Here is an 18,023-nt window from a genome sequence, read left to right on the forward strand (position 1 = left end):
CATGCCTGTAATCACAGCACTTTGGGAGGCCAAGGCAGGCGAATCATTTGAGGTCAGGAGTTCGAGACCAGCCTGGCCAAATTGGCAAAACCCCAGCTCTACTAAAAATTCAAAAATTAGCTGGGCGTGGTGGCGCGTGCCTATAATCCCAGCTACTAGGGAGGCTGAGGCAGGAGAATCACTTGAACCCAAGAGGTGGAGGTTGCAGTGAGCTGAGATCACACCACTGTACTCCAACCTGGGCAACAAGAGCAAAACTCCGTTAAAAAAAAAAATTAAAAAGCTGGGCGGAGTGGCTCATGCCTGCAATCCTAGCACTTTGGGAGGCTGAGGCGGGTGGATCACCTGAGGTCAGGAGTTCGAGACCAGCCTGACCAACATGGAGAAACACCGTCTCTACTAAAAATACAAATTAGCCGGGCATGGTGGTGCATGCCTGTAATCTAGGTACTTGGGAGGCTGAGGCAGGAGAATCGCTTAAACTCGGGAGGTGGAGGATGCGGTAAGCCGAGATCGCGCCATTGCACTCCAGCCTGGGCGACAAGAGCAAAACTCCGCCTCAAAAAAAAAAAAAAAAAAAAAAAAAAACACACGAAGAAGAAGAAGGGCCTCAAGTCAGCACCCCAGGGTGCTGCTCTCTCACTCCTACACCTTCTCCTGCAGGTAAGGGTTGGGGAAGAGGCTGAACCCACTGAGGTTCAGGCCTGGTCCCTGAGTGGCATAAGCTGCCCCAGCCAGAGGGGACGGGGTGCAAATCAGGGTCCACTCCAGGGTGTGGTGTCTTGGAGAAAAGACGAACCCAGCAGGCCATGAGCATACTATGCCCCTGAGGGGCAGCCCAGCACACTACAAGGGGTGGGGAGGGTGGAGGAGGAACAGAACTAATTTGGTGGCCCAGGGGTGAGGACAGTCACTAATTAGCCTTCAAGGCAGGGTCTTTACTATTTATTTATTTATTTATTTATTTTTGCAACAGGGTCTTGCTGTGCTGCCCAGGCTGGAATGCAGTGGCACGATCACAGCTCACTGCAGCCTCAAACTCCTGGGGGTCAAGCAATCCTCCCACCTCAGCCTCCTGAGTAGCTGGGATTACAGACACTGCACCCGGCTAATTTTTGTATTTTTTTATAGAGACAGGGTTTTGCCAAGATGCCCAGGCTGGTCTCCAACTCTGGGGCTCCACTGATGATCCTGCCTCAGCCTCCCAAAGTGTTGGGATTACAGGTGTGAGCCACCGTGCCTGGCCTCAACATCAGTTCTTTTCTTTTGCTACTTCCAGAAAGGGAATCGCATGTTAGTCATCAAATTCTGGCTGAAAGCCACAGACACCCACCCACACTCATATCCACTAGGTCACATGTCCAGGCCTTCGCACGTGCCATGCCGGGTTCCTAGAATGCCCTTCCTCTCACTGGGTGCAACTTTTTAATTTAAACATGTTTTTAAAAACAGAGACAGGCTGGGCACAGTGACTCATGCCTGTAATCCCAGCACTTTGGGAGGTCGAAGCTGGCGGTGGCAATCACCTGAGGTCAGGAGTTCAAGACCAGCCTGGCCAACATGGTGAAACTCCATTTCTACTAAAAATACAAAAAATTAGCCGGGCGTGGTGGCACATGCCTGTAATCCCAGCTACTCGGGAGGCTGAGGCAGGAGAATCGTTTGAACCCAGGAGGCGGAGGCCGCAGTGAGCTGAGATTGCACCAGTGCACTCCAGCCTGAGCAGCAGAGTGAAACTGTGTCTCAAACAAAACAAAACAAAATAAAAAATAAAATAAAGTAAAATAAAATAAAATAAAATAAAAATAGAGACGGGGCCAGGTGCGGTGGCTCATGCCTGTAATCCCAGCACTTTCGGAGGCCGAGGCAGGTGGATCACCTGAGATCAGGAGTTCAAGATCAGCATGGCAAAACCCTGTGTCTACTAAAAATACAAAAAAAAAAAAAAAAAAAAAAAAAATTAGCTGGGTGTGGTGGCAGGCACCTGTAATCCCAGCTACTGGAGAAGCTGAGGCACAAGAATTGCTTGAACCCAGGAGGTGGAGGTCACAGTGAGCTGAAATCACGCTACTGCACTCCAGCCTGGGCGAGAGAGTGAAACTGTATCTCAAAATAAATAAATAAATAAAAATAAGAGACGGAGTCTCACTATGTTGCCCAGGCTGGTCTCAAACTGCTAGGCTCAAGCGATCCTCCTGCCTCGGCCTCCCAAACTGCTGAGATTGCAGGTGTGAACACTGCACCAGACCGTGGGTGCAGCTTTAGGAGGGCAAGATCTTTGCATATCTTGTTCCTTGCTGGGCTCTCGGTACCTAGGACAGCACCCAGCCCATACAGGAGCTCAGAGATATATGTTTAGTGAATATATGAATGCATTAAAATGCCCTCCTCTGGATCGCTTGAGCCCTAGAGGTAGAGGTTGGAGTGAGCCGAGATGGCACAACTGCACTCTAGCCTGGGCGACAGAGCAAGACTCCATCTCAAAAAAAAGAAAAAAATGCCCTCCTCTGCTACTCTCATCCTCCCCACATCGAGCTGGATTCTTACAGTGTCTTGTTCACACCTCATCGCCACATTCACCAGCCTGCTCAGAGCTATCTCTGGGAAGGACAGAAAGAAGCAGATCAACATTCTGACTGACAGGTTGTGCTGGAAAGGCTGGTCCCCCAAGCACACAAGGCATGGAGTGTTCCCAGGGGTAGGTCCTACAAACAAAGGAACAGGCAGTAAGCCCCCCATCACTGGAGGGGTTCAAGTAGACAGAGGCTGGGGCTTCCTCTCAAAGGGGGGGCCCTGCTTTTGTTTTCATTTTTTGAGACAGAGTCTCGCTGTGTCCCCCAGGCTGGAGTGCAGTGGCGCGATCTCGGCTCACTGCAAGCTCTGCCTCCCAGGTTTACGCTATTCTCCTGCCTCAACCTCCTGAGTAGCTGGGACTACAGGCGCCCGCCACCGCACCCGGCTAATTTTTTGTATTTTTAGTAGAGACGGGGTTTTACCGTGGTCTCGATAGACTGACCTTGTGATCCACCTGCCTCGGCCTCCCAAAGTGCTGGGATGACAGGCGTGAGCCACCGCGCCCGGCCTTGTTTTCTTATTCGGTTGGGTTTTTTTTTGAGACAGGGTCTTACTCTGTCGCCCAGGCTGGAGGGTGGTGGCACAATCAGGGCTCACTGCAACTTCAACTTCCCAGGCTTAAGCAATTCTCCTGCCTCAGCTCCTCCCACCCCAGTGGCACTACAGGCAGGCGCCACTATGTCCAGTTATTTTTTTCTTATTTTTTTGCAGACATGGGCCCTTGCTAGGTTGCCCAGACTGGTCTCAAGCCCCTGAGTTCAAGCAATCCTCCCGCCTTGGCCTCCCAAAGTGCTAGGATTACAGGTGTGAGCCACCACACCCAGCCAGTTTCTGCTCTTGTTGGCACAGCTGCTCTTAGAGGCTCTCCTGAGCTCATACCAGAATTCTGCAGCTGTACAGATGCATCTCTTTCCCTGTACCCCAGACCCAAGCTGACTGAGGACACAGACTCCAAGAAGAAGGCACGGAGCAGCAAGCCAGGAGCCCAGATACCTGCGTCAGAGAGGCAACCCACAGCTGATCAGCCAGTAACGGGGGACGATGGTGTCCGTAAGGGAACAAATGCTGGTCTTAGGGACTGTATTAGTCTGCTATGGCTGTCATTACAAAGGACCACAGACTAGGTGGCTTAAACAACAGAGATGTAGGGTTCACAGCTATGGAGGCTGAAAGAGTCCAAGGTCAAGGTGTCAGCGGGGTTGGTTTCTTTTGCTTTTTTTTTTTTTTTTTTTTTTGAGACAAAGTCTCACTCAGGCTTTTTTTTTTTCTTTCTGAGACAGGGTTTCACTCTGTCGTCCAGGCTGGAGTGCAATGACACGATCTCGGCTCACTGCAAGCTCCGCTTCCCGGGTTCAAGCAATTCTCCTGCCTCAGCCTCCCGGGTAGCTGGGACTACAGGTGCACGCCACTACACCTGGCTAATTTTTTATCTTTTTAGTAGAAACAGGGTTTTGCCATATTGGCCAAGCTGGTCTGGAACTCCTGACCTCATGATCTGCCCGCCTCGGCCCCCCAAAGTGCTGGGATTACAGGCGTAAACCACCGTGCCTGGCCCTTTTTTTTTTTTCTTCTTTTTTTTCCAGAGTCTTGCTCTGTTGCTCAGGCTGGAGTGCAGTGTGTGGCAATCTCAGTTTACTGCAGCCTCCATCTCCCAGGTTCAAGTGATTCTCCTGCCTCAGCCTCCCGAGTATCTGGTTACAGGTGTGTGCCACTACACCTAGCTAATTTTTGTATTTTTAGTAGAGACAGGGTTTCACCATGTTGGCCAGGCTGGTCTTGAACTCCTGACCTCGTGATCTGCCCACCTCAGCCTCTCAAAGTGCTGGGATTACAGGCGTGAACCACAGCACTGGGCACAGCAGGGTTGTTTTTTTCGGAGGCCTCTCTCCTTGGCGTGGAGATGGCTGTCTTTTCCCTGGGTCCTCATGTGGTCTTCCCTCTGAACATGCCTGTGTCCAAATGTCCTTTACTTACAAGGACAGTGCTCATATTGGACGAGGACACCAGTCATATTGGATGAGGGCCCAAATGACCTCATTTGAACTTGATTACCTCTATAAAAACTTTTTTTTCTCTTCTTTTTTTCTGAGACAGGGTTTCACTCTGTCGTCCAGGCTGGAGTGCAGTGGCATGATCATAGCTCACTGCAGACTCAAACTCCTGGGTTCAAGAGATCCTCCTGCCTCCGTATCCCAAGTAGCTGGGACCACACTCAGCTAATTTTTTAAATTTTCTGTAGAGATGAGGTCTTGCTCTGTTGCCCAGGCTGGTCTCAAACTCCTAGGCTCAAGCAATTCTCCCTCCTTGGCCTCCCAAAGTGCTGGGATTACAGGCATGAGCCCTGATTCCTGGCCTAATTTTCTCGTTTACTTTTAATCAGGTTAGACTGCGTTTATCATTGTAAATCACCTCAAGTCCTTTCTGGAATCAAACCAGGAACACACAAGCCCCTTTCAGACGTCTTCCAACTCCTCCTCTGTGGTCCCTGGCTCCAAAGAAGCTGAATGTGAGCAAAGTAAAGAAACGAATGGGCTGGGCGCGGGGGCTCACACCTGTAATCCCAGCACTGTGGGAGGCCAAGGTGCACGGATCATGAGGTCAGGAGTTCGAGACCAGCCTGGCCAACACGGTGAAACCCATCTCTACTAAAAATACAAAAAAATTAGCTGGGCATGGTGGCAGGCACCTGTAATCCCAGCTATTCAGGAGGCTGAGGTGGGAGAATCGCTTGAACCTGGGAGGCAGAGGTTGCAGTGAGCCAAGATTGCGCCATTGCGCTCCAGCCTGGGCAACAGTGCAAGACTCCATCTCAAAAAAAGGAGAAAGAAAGAAAGAAAGGAAGGAAGGAAGAAAGAGAGAGAGAAAGAAAGAAATGAATGGGTTTGTGCAGGGAACAGCCTACATTACAAAAGGGAATAGCCTAGCAGAAGCAGAAAGGTACAAGGTGGCAAAAAATCCAGACGCCCAACATTACTTCTCCCTGCCACCAGTATAACTCCCCTGACTTCACACTCAATGTGGGAGAATGGTGGGCTCTTCACTGAGCCCCCAGACAGACACTCTACTCCCTACTGCTCCATTCTCGACTTTTCTTCCTTTGCCCCCATCATGAATGCCCTCCTTAACTGCCTCAAGCCCACCTACCCTTCAAAACTCAGCCGCCGCTGGATGCAGTGGCTCACACCTATAATCCTAGCACTTTGGGACGCCAAGGTGGGAGGATCCCTTGATCTCAGGGGTGTGAGACCACCCTGGGCAACACGGTGAAACCCTGTCTACAGAAAAATATAAAAATTAGCTGGGCATGGTGACATGCGCCTGTAGTCACAGCTACTGGAGAGGCTAAGGTGGGAAGATGACTTGAGCCTGGGAGGTCGAAGCTGCAGTGAGCTGAGATCACGCCACTGCACTCCAGCCTGGTTGACAGAGCCAGGCCCTGTCTCAAAACAAACCAAAACAAAACCTAGCCCCAGTTCTATTCCTCCAGGAAGCCCTCCAGACTACCTCACCCAACACACCAGACCCCAGCCTCTCAGCATAACCTTCAGATCAATATGCTTCCGTTGCCCAGCCAACAGCTCCACTAAGCATCAAAGTGTCTGGCCTTGAAATGTTTCTGGAAAGAGCTAGTATTGTTTACATTGTCAGGAAGCAGGGCGGATGTCTTCCCAATTTAGTAAAAGCTTCTGGAAGCTCAATGCTGCACACTGTGGGGTGGGCAGGGGCTAGAGCACCCCCAAAAGGAGCTGGGCCAGAATCAGCTAGGTTTAGCTGCAGGCAAGGGCAGACCAGCTTGAGACCTCAGGGTGGTGGGGGCAATGCTGAAAAACCAGGCCCTTCTCCTGGTGAGCCGGAAATTCCACCCTCTCATCCCAAGGGGCGGAAAAGGCAAAGGAGGGAAATGAATCGGGAGCGGGTGTCGCTCAGGGCTCAGGCTAGAGTGGAAGGTATGATCCCAGCCATGGAGCAAGAAACACTCCGTCAAGACAGAAGCCGTTAAGCAGAGAAGGTCCTAAATTCAGGCCTCGTTAATAAAAGCCATCTGGCCTGTTTTGCCTTCTACTCAGAAGGGAAACGTTTCATTAACATTTTGAAGCATTTTCCTCTGCAAACACGAGTTTTGTATTACTGGTTCTGTCGTGACTAGCCTTGCAGCCCAGTGAGAAGAGCCAGGTCAGGAGGCTCAAAAGCTCGGGTCTGGCTGGGCACGGTGGCTCACGCCTGTCATCCCAGCACTTCGGGAGGCCGAGGCGGGCAGATCACTTGAGGTCAGGGGCTCGAGACCAGCCTGGCCAACATAGTGAAACCCCGTCTCTACTAAAAATACAAAAATTAGCCAGGCGTGGTTTCGCGTGCCTATAATCCCAGCTACTCAGGAGGCTGAGGCAGGAGAATTACTTGAACCCAGGAGGCAGAGGTTGCGGTGAGCCGAGATCACACCATTGCACTCCAGCCTGGGCAACAAGAGCGAAACTCCGTCTCAAAAAAAAAAAAAAAAAAGGCTCAAGTCCTACACTGCTGGTCGGACCTACATCTCTAGGTCCTGAAAGGAGAGAGCCTCCTCCTGTCCCAGGGCAGGGCTAGGGGAAGCCAGTGGCAGGCAGCCCTGGCCATCGCACCTGTCCTCTCCTCCCCACACGGGCCTGATCAGTGCACTCTGGTTTCTTTCAACAAATCACGCTGCAACTGATCAGTCCCACATCCGGTGGCACAATGGCTAATTGACCATGGGTCTGTCTCCTCCATCAGCTCATGAGCTCCCTGAATGCCCAGCTTCGCTGGTCCTCACCTAGCACACAACTTTCATCATCAATGCAGCCAACCAATTATCCCAGTTGTGCCAGCCCCGTTTTCAACCCCCAGCCCCAGAGACCACGTGGCCTGCCCCCCACCAGCCGAGCAGAGGCGGGTGGGCTTCCATATCCAGGCTGGACTAATCAGTGTCTCTCTGCACCCCAAGATGAAGGAGACCCCCACTGGGAGGTCCCGGGGACTCAGGCTACAGCCCCGTTCAACACAGCCACGCTCACAACCCAAGGAGACGGAGCCTGTAGGGGAAAGGAGAAGGAGACAGGATGGATGCGCTGAGAGAGGCCGAGAAAATGAAACCGCAGTCCACAGAGAGGAAAGCCAGAGGAGGAGCTGCCTGCCAGCTTCCGGGGTCCCGGGGGGCCAGGTCGCCTGCAATTGTTTGCTGCACAAGTTCTCTGTTCTCTACTCTTAAGTCCCTTTTCACTTAACCTAATTGAAGGAGGTTCCTGTTCCCTGCAACAAAATAATTCCAAAGATATGGGATCGGAGGGCACTCCCACACCACCCTCAAAGCCAGCCCTGCTCCTCAAACCATGCCCACTCCTCACAGTTTATTAAAGGGGCCACAGCAGCCTTAGGTGAGGCAAGTCTGGGTGTGCTCAGCCTGGGAGCATGGGGAGAGCTGCAGTGGAAAGATACAACTGGGGGCGGCCCCTAAAAGGTAGATAGCGTATTTGGACTTTGCACCTGAGCAAAAGGGGTGGGTGTCTGAGAAGGAAGGATCATAATTGTTCAGGGACATGAACCTGAAGAGGGTGGGTAGAGTGGTGTGGCTGAAGGAGGCATGCCTCCCAGGCATACAGTAGGTGCTTAGCAAATGCATCCAAGGCAGACACAGCCACCTCTTTGCACCAGGATATTCTTATCTGTAAAATGTAGGCAGCCTTATCAAAATATCCACAAATGAAGGAATGAATTTAAAGAGCTTAGAACCAGGCCGGGTGTGGTGGCTCAGGCCTGTAATCCCAGCACTTTGGGAGGCCAAGGTGGGTGGATCACTTGAGGTTAGGAGTTCCAGACCAGCTTGGCCAACACGGGGAAACCCCACCTCTACTAAAACTACAAAAAATTAGCCGGTCTTGGTGGCATGGGCCTGTAGTCCCAGCTACTCGGGAGGCTGAGGCAGGAGAATTGCCTGAATCCGGGAGGTAGAGGTTGCAATGAGCTGAGGTCGCACCACTGTACTCCAGCCTGGGCGACAGAGCAAGACTCCATCTCAAAAAAGCTCAGAACCATTCTCCACAAAGTAAGCACTTAATATATACTTTTTTTTTTAAATCTGCACAAAATCTGAAGTACTCACAAGAACCAATGGGCAGGGAATTACAGGGTCACAAACGCAGCTTCCCTCCCCTGGATATGGAAGTGGAGGTAGAGCAAGTGGCAACAAGAGGGTAGAACTGGCTGGGCACAGTGGCTCACGCCTGTAATACCAGCACTTTGGGAGCCTGAGGCAGGTGGGTCACCTGAGGTCAGGAGTTCAAGACCAGCCTGGCCAACATGGTGAAATCCTGTCTCTACTAAAACTACAAAAAAATTAGCCGGACGTGATGGCGCATGCCTGTAATCCCAGCTACTTGGGAGACTGAGGCAGGAGAATCGCTTGAACCCAGGAGGCAGAGGCTGCAGTGAGCCGAGATCGTGCCATTGCACTCCAGCCTGGGCAACAAGAGCAAAACTCCATTTCAAAAAAAAAAAAGAAGGCAGGACCAACTGTCAGGGTGGCAGGGCCAGGAAGGGAGGCCAAGAGGGAACTGGGGGACCACACGTGGGCAGGCCTGCCAGGTGGGGAGCAGGGACAGCTGGAGCTGTGGGGAGATGGCCTTTCCATCACCAAGGGAGGCAGGACCAGGGAGGAGGCTGCAGTGAGGCAGAGAACAGCGGGTCCCGGGTCAGGGCTAACCAGGAAGGCTGCTCCAACAAGGACAAACAGCCTGGGGTGGGCATGAGCCTCCTCTCCCTGAAACGTGTGTGAGTGGAGGCTGGGACGCCACTCTACAACAGCAACAACACTTACAGGACATCTACTCTGTCACAGGGCACACAGTTCTCCTAACAACCCTAAAAGTCAGATACCATAAGGATCCCGATTTTACAGATGAGGATGTCCAGGCAGAGAGAGACACAATGTGCGAGGTTACATAGCTAGGCAGTGGCAGAGCTGGGATTTGAACCCGGGCTGTTAAGCTCCAGCATCTGAACTCTTCGCCGCCAAGGTAGACAGCAGATGCTGGAAAGCGACTAGTGCTCCTTGGAGTAAATTCCCCCTGCTGGGATTCTGGGCTCTGAGTGCAGAATTCCAGGCACCACCTTCCCAGCCTGCACGGTGCCAGTGCCGAGGGCTGGAGTTTGCAGGTGCACACAGGTGAGTGTGGAGCAGGCTCCTCCCAGGCACCTCTACCTGCCTCTTCTGCCTTTGGAGCCCCTCTCCATCTCCACCCCCTCCACCTGTCCTGAGGCCAGAACCCCATCATTCCTCGGCAAGGCACTGCAGACAGGAATGCACCCTGTCCTCAACCGCAGGTCTAAGTCCCCTAAATCCTAAGCCGTTTCTCTAACCCAATAGCCTCCTTTTCTGACTCCAAGCCCTTATCCATGCTATTTCTCCTGCACGAAACCCCCTTCAAGCATCCTGGCAGCAAACTTCTGCATGATGCTCTATGAAGCTTCCTGGTCTGCCCCATCCTCCAGGGGACCCCCTCTATGCCCCCAGCTTCCCCACTAATGCACTCATCAAACCCTGAGGCTGCATTTTTTGGGGGCACCGAGGCTGCTGTCCTGTGTATCAGCCAGTCCCTAGAAGTTCCGGGTCAGGTAACAGCCGCTGAATGAATGAAGGGCTTATTGTTTACATTTACAACTGATGGGGAAGAGGCTTCTGGAGCACACACGTGGTGCTCCCTGCACCCTCCTCCTCCTCTTCTGCCCATAGACCTAGGCCACCCCACCCACCTCCCTCAGGCATCCTGCAAGAGTGAGGGCAGCCCCCCTCATCCCAGACCCCCACTTCTCATCCAGAAGAGAGAGGAAGGGTCTCAGACATTGGGGGACACACTGCTGGATGGGTGATTTCCCCCCAAGGTGCTCCCTCTGCCCGTCCTTCCCAGGGTGGGGCTGGGGCCTGTGTGGCAGTGCCCAGTGGGCACCAGCTCGGCACAAGCTCCGCCTGAAAGGTCCAAACGGGCGGGCACTGGAGGTTCAGCCAAGCATCCTCCGCGGCCGCCGCCCCTCCCCGGGAGGAGGGCAGAAAATCTGCTGCCTCACCAGCCACCAGCGCCAGCTTGGGGGGGCACCCCCTGAGGGAAGCCGCCCGCCTCATTCTCCTCCTATCCCTCCTCAGTCATGCACTTCAACCAAGTTTCGCAAAGGGCATCGGCCAGGCGACCCCATAGGGTGCAGCATGGAGGAGTGGGGGGCAGTCCCTGTTCTCCCAGGCCCCAGGTTTGGAGATGGGGGCCGCATGGCCGCGCCCACCAGGCTGTGCTCCCCAGGCTCTGTGAGCCCAGAGAGCCCTGCGGCGCGTTCAGCCGTCTTGCTCTGCCCTTGGAAGCCGGGACAGGCTTCCGTCCCAACAGATGGGCCAAACCCTCGTCCGTGGGTGGGGACCCTGATGAGGCTGGTGATGCCTTCAACAGGGGGACCCGCAGCCCGGGAATAGCCCCCAACCCTGGCACCCCAAGCAGCGCCCCCTCCTCTCCTGCAAGCAACGGGGAAGTTGGGGCACACCCCAGCCAGCTCCCGCCCACGCCCACCGGCCGGCCTCGAACCCTCCCGCCCCTGCCCACGCCCCGACAATGCCTCCCGGCCGGCAGCCCCGCTTTCGGCCAGGCCGCCGCCCCCCATATCTCTCCGTCCTTTGTTGCCCGCGCGACCCCCTCCCTCGGCCCCTCCGGCGGCCCCTACCTTCGTCCCTCCAGCATCAGGCTAAGCGGCGGGAGGCCCGGAGAGCCCCGGCCTCCTCTTCTCGGGCCCGGGCGCGCTGGGGGGCGAGGATGCTGCGGCCCCTCCCTGCGCGGCGCTGCCCACCGGCTGCACCCCCTCCTGGCGCCGGGGATCCCCGCGATCGGTGCTCGGGGCCCGGGTCTCGCGCCCTGTCTCCGGGAAGGCGGGAGGCGTGCACCGACGCCGCCCGGCAGCCGCCTGCGCGCCCCGCGGCCGAGCCGAGCCGAGCGCCCGCGGAGCCAGCGGAGCCAGCGGAGCCAGCGGCCCGGCTCCGGGAGGAAACAAAAGGGGCCGGCGCTGGGGCGGGCGCGGGAGGGCGGGGCCTGGGGCGGGCGGGAGGGGGGTGGGCGGGTCAGGCACGCGCGGGCGGCCTCGCGGTTCTCAGGCCTCAGTGCCGCGCGGAAAGCAGGCGGGCGGGCGGAAAACGCGGAGCAACCTCTTCCCCCTTACCCCGCTCCATCTCTTTTCCTTCCCAGGCCGCAGGTGTCATTGGTGGGGCGTCCGGGGTTCGCCCACATCCACCTCCGCGCTGGGCACCTGGTGGTGCTTACATCACGTTTGGTGAAATACATCCTCCAGCCATGCTATGCTTGCAAAGACGTCTCGGGTCATTGGGACGTACCGCAGCTTGGAAAGGTGAGATGCTGTTGGCACTGGACAGAAAGGGATGAGGAGGGGGACAGTGCTGCTGGGGCGAAAACTTCAGGTCTGTATTGGGGCCAGCGTCGGTGGGGAACTTTGGCATAGGATCTCATGGTTATCAAGGATCTCATAGCCTGGCAGGTGGCTCACGCCTGTAATCCCAGCACTTTGGGAAGCCAAGGCGTGCAGATCCTCTGAGGCCAGGAGTCCGAGAACAACCTGGGCAAAGTAACATAGTGAGACCTCCGTCTCTCCAAAAATACAAAAATTCGCTGGGCGCGCGCCTGTGGTCCCAGCTACTGGGGAGGCTGAGGTGGGAGGATCGCTGGAGCCCAGGAGGTCGAGGCTGCAGTGAGTCATGATCAAGCCACTGCCCTTCAGTCTGGGCGACAGAGCGGGACTCTGTCCCAAAAGGAAAAAAAAAAAAAGGATCTCATGGTGATCAGCTCCCAAGATACAAATGAACCCTCTCCAAGACAGGATGTCTCTACTGCTATTTCAGAGGAGTTGAGACAGCTGCCAGGTCCCCTCCCGCGTGGAGAGGCAGATGCCAAGTTTCAGCTCAGAAACTAAGCAGTGACCAAACCCTGACGCCTGTCTGTGCCCAGGATACGGTTGGCTTCTGTGGCTTGGTTTCCCTCTGTCCCCCCTTGATAAGCTAGCCTGGATGCCTTTGACCTAGCTGACCGTTCTACCGGTCCCACCCTGCCCCCTTTCTCTGTTTGACAAATCATACTTCTGCTTCAAAGCAGAGCTTAAATGTCCCTGCTTTTCCCTTGAGTGCAGGAATGTGGGTGTTGGGGGAGGTTGTGGTCGGTATGGTGAGACCACTGTTCTGCGGGAGAGAGGTGCCACATACGGTCTTGTTCCTATCCCCTAAGGGACCCAGTGCAGTGCTTGGCAGAGGGTAGACATCCAGTAATATTTGTTGAATGGGGCTGGGTGGGGTGGCTCAAGCCTGTAATCCCAGCACTTTGGGAGGCCGAGACAGGCGGATCACGAGGTCAGGAGATCGAGATTGTCCTGGCTAACACAGTGAAACCCCGTCTCTACTAAAAAAATACAAAAAACTAGCCGGGCGAGGTGGCGGGCGCCTGTAGTCCCAGCTACTCGGGAGGCTGTGGCAGGAGAATGGCGAGAACCCGGGAGGCAGAGCTTGCAGTGAGCTGAGATCCGGCCACTGCACTCCAGCCTGGGCGACAGAGCGAGACTCTGTTTCAAAAAAAAAAAAATTATTTGTTGAATGAATACATGAACTTGCTAAGTTAACATTACCACCCCTCAACTGTTTTGGTATCCATAATCTTTGAGAAATGAGTGAACCTTTTTTTAGAGAAGGAGTCTCACTCTGTCAGCCAGGCTGGAGTGCAGTGGTGTGATCATAGCTCACTGCAGCCTCAAATTCCCAGGCTCAAATGATCCTCCTGCCTCAGCCTCCAGCGTAGCTGGGACTACAGGCATGCACCACCATGCCCAGGTAATTTTTTTTATTTTTTGTAGAGATGGGGTCTCATTATGTTGTCCAAGTTGATCTTAAACTCTTGGTTTCAGATGATCTTCCCACCTCAGCCTCCCAAAGTGCTGGGATTACAGCTGTGAGCCACCGTGCCTGGCCTAAACGTTTTGACGTCAGTTTCCCCAACTGTAAATTGGGAAGAGTGTTTCTTTTCTTTTCTTTTCTTTTTTTTTTTTTTTTTTTGAGATGGAATCTTACTCTGTCACCCAGGCTGGAATGCAGTGGCATGATCTTGGCTCACTGCAACCTCCGTCTCCTGGGTTTATGCCATTCTCCTGCCTCAGCCTCCCAAGTAGCTGGGACTACAGGTGCCTGCCACCATGCCCCGCTAATTTTTTTTTTTTTTTTTTTTTTTTGTATTTTTTTTTTTTTTTGTATTTTTTTTATTTTTTATTTTTTTGAGGCGGAGTTTCGCTCTGTCGCCCAGGCTGGAGTGCAGTGGCCGGATCTCAGCTCACTGCAAGCTCCGCCTCCCGGGTTCACGCCATTCTCCTGCCTCAGCCTCCCGAGTAGCTGGGACTACAGGCGCCCGCCACCTCGCCCGGCTAGATTTTTGTATTTTTTAGTAGAGACGGGGTTTCACCGGGTTAGCCAGGATGGTCTCGATCTCCTGACCTCGTGATCCGCCCGTCTCGGCCTCCCAAAGTGCTGGGATTACAGGCTTGAGCCACCGCGCCCGGCCTTTTTTTGTATTTTTAGTAGAGATGGAGTTTCACCGTGTTAGCCGGGATGCTCTCGATCTCCTAACCTTGTGATCCGCCTGCCTCAGCCTCCCAAAGTGCTGGGATTACAGGCATGAGCCACCGCACCCGGCCGGGAAGAGTGTTTCAATTCAGGTCAGTGAACATTCAGCAATGCTGTAATGATGGAGGCTGGGCATGTGGTCAGCCCTGAGGGGGTACTCAGTTGGTGTGGACAGCCAGATTTGGAGACTAAGAAGGGAGGAGGTTCAGGGTGAGCTCCAGGAAGACTTGGCTTCTGTAGGAGGTATGAACCCATAGGGAGGGAGGGGACTTAGGGTGGAGAGGGCGGTGTTCAGGAAACAGCTAATTGTTCCTTGTGGGTGGGATGTATGACCTGTATATTAACAGTTATAACCCAGCCAGGCACGGTGGCTCACACCTGTAATCCCATGACTTTGGGAGGCTGAGGCGGGCAGATAACCCGAGGTCAGGAGTTCCAGACCAGCCTGGCCAACATGGTGAAACCCCATCTCTACAGAAGATGCAAAAATTAGCTGGGTGTGGTGGTGCGCGCCTGTAGTCCCAGCTACTCGGGAGGCTGAGGCAGGAGAATGGCGTAAACCCGGGAGGCGGAGCTTGCAGTGAGCTGAGATCCGGCCACTGCACTCCAGCCTGGGCGACAGAGCGAGACTCTGTCTCAAAAAAAAAAAAATTTGCATTTGGGGGGCTGGGCACAGTGGCTCACGCACTTTGGGAGGCCAAGGTGGGTGGCAAACATGGTAAAACCCTGTCTGCACTAAAAAATACAAAAATTAAGCCAGGCATGTTGGTGGGCACCTGTAATCCCTCCTACTCAGGAGGCTGTGGCAGGAGAATGGCTTGAACCCAGGAGGCGGAGGTTGCAGTGAGCCCAGATTATGCCACTGCATCCCAGCCTGGGCGACAAACTGAGACTCTGTCTCAAAAAAAAAAAAAAAAAAAGTTTGCATTTGGGTTTTTCTCCTTCTTCCAGTAGCTGAATCTGATGCTGTCTGATGTGAGGGTTGGGGTCCTGGCCTTGGCCCCTGCCCTAGCCCCAGGACCCAGTGATGGGCGGGGATCCGGAGGGGGTGTTCTCCCAGCTGACCTCTCACCCAGGCCTTTTGTCTCCACTGAAACTGCTGATTTGGTCATTTTCTTGCTGATGCCGACTGTGACCAGCAGCCTCAGGAGAGGATTTTTCATGGGAAGAGGGAGCTGGGAATAATTTTGGAGCCAGAGCTGCATTCTCTGAGGCCTGCAATGGGCCAGCCACGGGAGAGGCCTGAGCTGCTTTCTCTATACAGGCCAGGTGGCTATCTCTCTGGTATACTACTTATTTATTTATTTGTTTGTTTATTATTTTACTTTTCGGGAATAGAGACAGAGGCTTTCTATGTTGCCCAGGCTGGTCTGGAACTCCTGGCCTCAAGTGATCCTCCCACCTCGGCCTCCCAAAGCGCTGGGATTACAGGCTCCAGGCACCACGCCTGGCCTATTTTTATTTTTTTGTTTTTCATTTTAGAATCCACAAGACAGCCGGGCGCGGTGGCTCACGCCTGTAATCCCAGCACTTTGGGAGGCCGAGGCGGGCGGATCACAAGGTCAGGAGATCGAGACCACGGTGAAACCCCATCTCTATTAAAAATACAAAAAAAATTAGCCGGGCGCAGTGGCGGGCGCCTGTAGTCCCAACTACTCAGGAGGCTGAGGTGGGAGAATGGTGTGAACCCGGGAGGCGGAGCTTGCAGTGAGCCGAGATCACACCACTGCACTCCAGCCTGGGTGACAGAGTGAGACTCCATCTCAAACAAAACAAAACAAAAAAAAGAATCCACAAGACAGCCACAGGATGGGATATTTTTGCAGTGCCTGAACTGCTGTTTAGAAGGCATTTGTTATAATGTGGGGAAACACTTATGTATTTACATCCACCAGAAAAACACACTTCATAAAACTGTGAGTATGGAGCCGAGCTCAGTGGCTCATGCCTGTCATCCCAGCGAGTGGGGAGGCTGAGGTGGGAGGATGGCTTGAGCCCAGGAGTTGGAGGCTATAGTGAGCTATGATCGTGCCATTGCACTCCAGCCTGGGCAACAGAGCAAGATCCCATCTTTATTTTGCCTTTTTAAAAAATTGTAGACCAGTTGTGCTGGCTCACACCTGTAATCCCAGCACCTTGGGAGGCCAAGGCAGGAGGATTGCCTGAGTCCCGGAGTTCGAGACCAGCCTGGGCAACATGATGAAACCCCGTCTCTACTAAAAATACAAAAAGTTAGCCAGGCATGGTGGCACACGTCCATTATCCCAGCTACTCAGGAGACTGATGCAGGAGAATCACTTGAACCCAGGAGGCAGAGGTTGTAGTGAGCCAAGATCACACCACTGCACTCCAGCCTCGGTGAAAAAGTGAAACCTTGTCTCAAAAAAACTGGTAACTGGTGGGTTTGGGTGGGGGGAGTCCGTGGGATTTTTTTCTTCCCTTTTCTGCATTTTCCTGCAACAGGCATGTGCTGCTTTGGGGACTAATAAAAGAAACTTAAACCCAAAGAGCTTCTGTTGAAATGATTGGATGTTGCTGTGGCCTTTCTGCCTAGCAGAGCAGAGGCAGCCCAGGGCGGCAGGTGGCACAGGCTGGGAATGGCGTCACCATGGAGATACCAGCTAAGGCCATCACACTGGTGGCCACACCCTTACTTTCAACTGCATGGGCTTTGCCTGTATCCAGTTCTCCCTACCTTGGCGTATATGGGTCTTGGAGGAAGCCCTGGTACCTCCCTCCAGGTTGGGACAGTGCTAGTGGAAACAGCCCAGTGGTAAAGGAAGGCTATAGTAGCTCTCTGCTGCTCCCTGATAGGGGGACTTCCCCTCGTTGGGGGTTTCCAAGGTACCTGGGGGCTTTTTCAATGCGGCCTCCCCGGATTTCCCAAGGGAAGATAACAAGGCCTCCCCTGCTGGGCAAAGGAAAGTTGACATGGCGCCGGGTACGGTGGCTCACGCCTATAATCCCAGCACTTTGGGAGGCCGAGGCAGGCAGATCACCTGAGGTCGGGAGTTCGAGACCAACCTGACCAACATGGAGAAACCCCTTCTCTACTAAAAATATAAACTTAGCCAGGCATGGTGGCACATGCCTGTAATCCCAGGTACTCGGGAGGCTGAGGCAGGAGAATCGCTTGAACCCAGGAGGCAGAGGTTGCCGTGAGCCGAGATCACACCATTGCACTCCAGCCTAGGCAACAAGAGAAAAACTCTGTCTCAAAACAAAAACAAAAACAGGCCGGGCGCGGTGGCTCAAGCCTGTAATCCCAGCACTTTGGGAGGCCGAGACGGGCGGATCACGAGGTCAGGAGATCGAGACCATCCTGGCTAACACGGTGAAACCCCGTCTCTACTAAAAAATACAAAAAACTAGCCGGGCGTGGTGGCGGCGCCTGTAGTCCCAGCTACTCGGGAGGCTGAGGTAGGAGAATGGCGTAAACCCGGGAGGCGGAGCTTGCAGTGAGCTGAGATCCGGCCACTGCACTCCAGCCTGGGCGACAGAGCCAGACTCCGTCTCAAAAAAAACAAAAAAACAAAAAAAACAAAAAAAACAAAAACAAAAAAACTTTGCAGGTATTGTGGTGATAAATGAAGACCACCTCAAAGAGAACAAGCAAAGCCTGTTTACTGAGACCTTGTTATTGTAAGAGAAGTGGGCCAGCAAAGGCCAGCAAAAATTTTAAAAAGCTTTATTTATGTTTTGATATAGGGTCTTGCTATGTTGCCCAGGCTGGTCTTGAACTCCTGGGCTAAAGCAATCCTCCATGCCTCAGCCTCCCAAGTAGCTGGGATTA

At 53.8% G+C, this 18,023-nt stretch overlaps 1 protein-coding gene and 1 long non-coding RNA gene across 3 annotated transcripts in view; one reads left to right on the top strand and one right to left on the bottom strand.

The window, feature by feature from the left end:
- CLIP2 (CAP-Gly domain containing linker protein 2) overlaps nt 1-11,617 on the bottom strand; it is a 108,357-nt gene extending 96,740 nt beyond the window's left edge. For both annotated transcript variants that reach the window (XM_037990518.2, XM_008018317.3), the window contains exon 1: nt 11,290-11,617. The gene's annotated coding sequence lies outside the window, so the exon portion shown is untranslated. The remainder of the gene's footprint in view (nt 1-11,289) is intronic.
- Nucleotides 11,618-11,751: 134 nt separating this feature from the next.
- LOC140710606 (uncharacterized) lies at nt 11,752-16,593 on the top strand. The gene is made up of 2 exons (XR_012091695.1): nt 11,752-11,964; nt 14,186-16,593. It is a non-coding gene; the product is annotated as an uncharacterized lncRNA (long non-coding RNA).
- The last annotated feature ends 1,430 nt before the right edge of the window (nt 16,594-18,023 follow it).

The sequence above is a fragment of the Chlorocebus sabaeus genome, chromosome 28, assembly GCF_047675955.1.
Source record: "Chlorocebus sabaeus isolate Y175 chromosome 28, mChlSab1.0.hap1, whole genome shotgun sequence".
Taxonomy (NCBI): domain Eukaryota; kingdom Metazoa; phylum Chordata; class Mammalia; order Primates; family Cercopithecidae; genus Chlorocebus; species Chlorocebus sabaeus.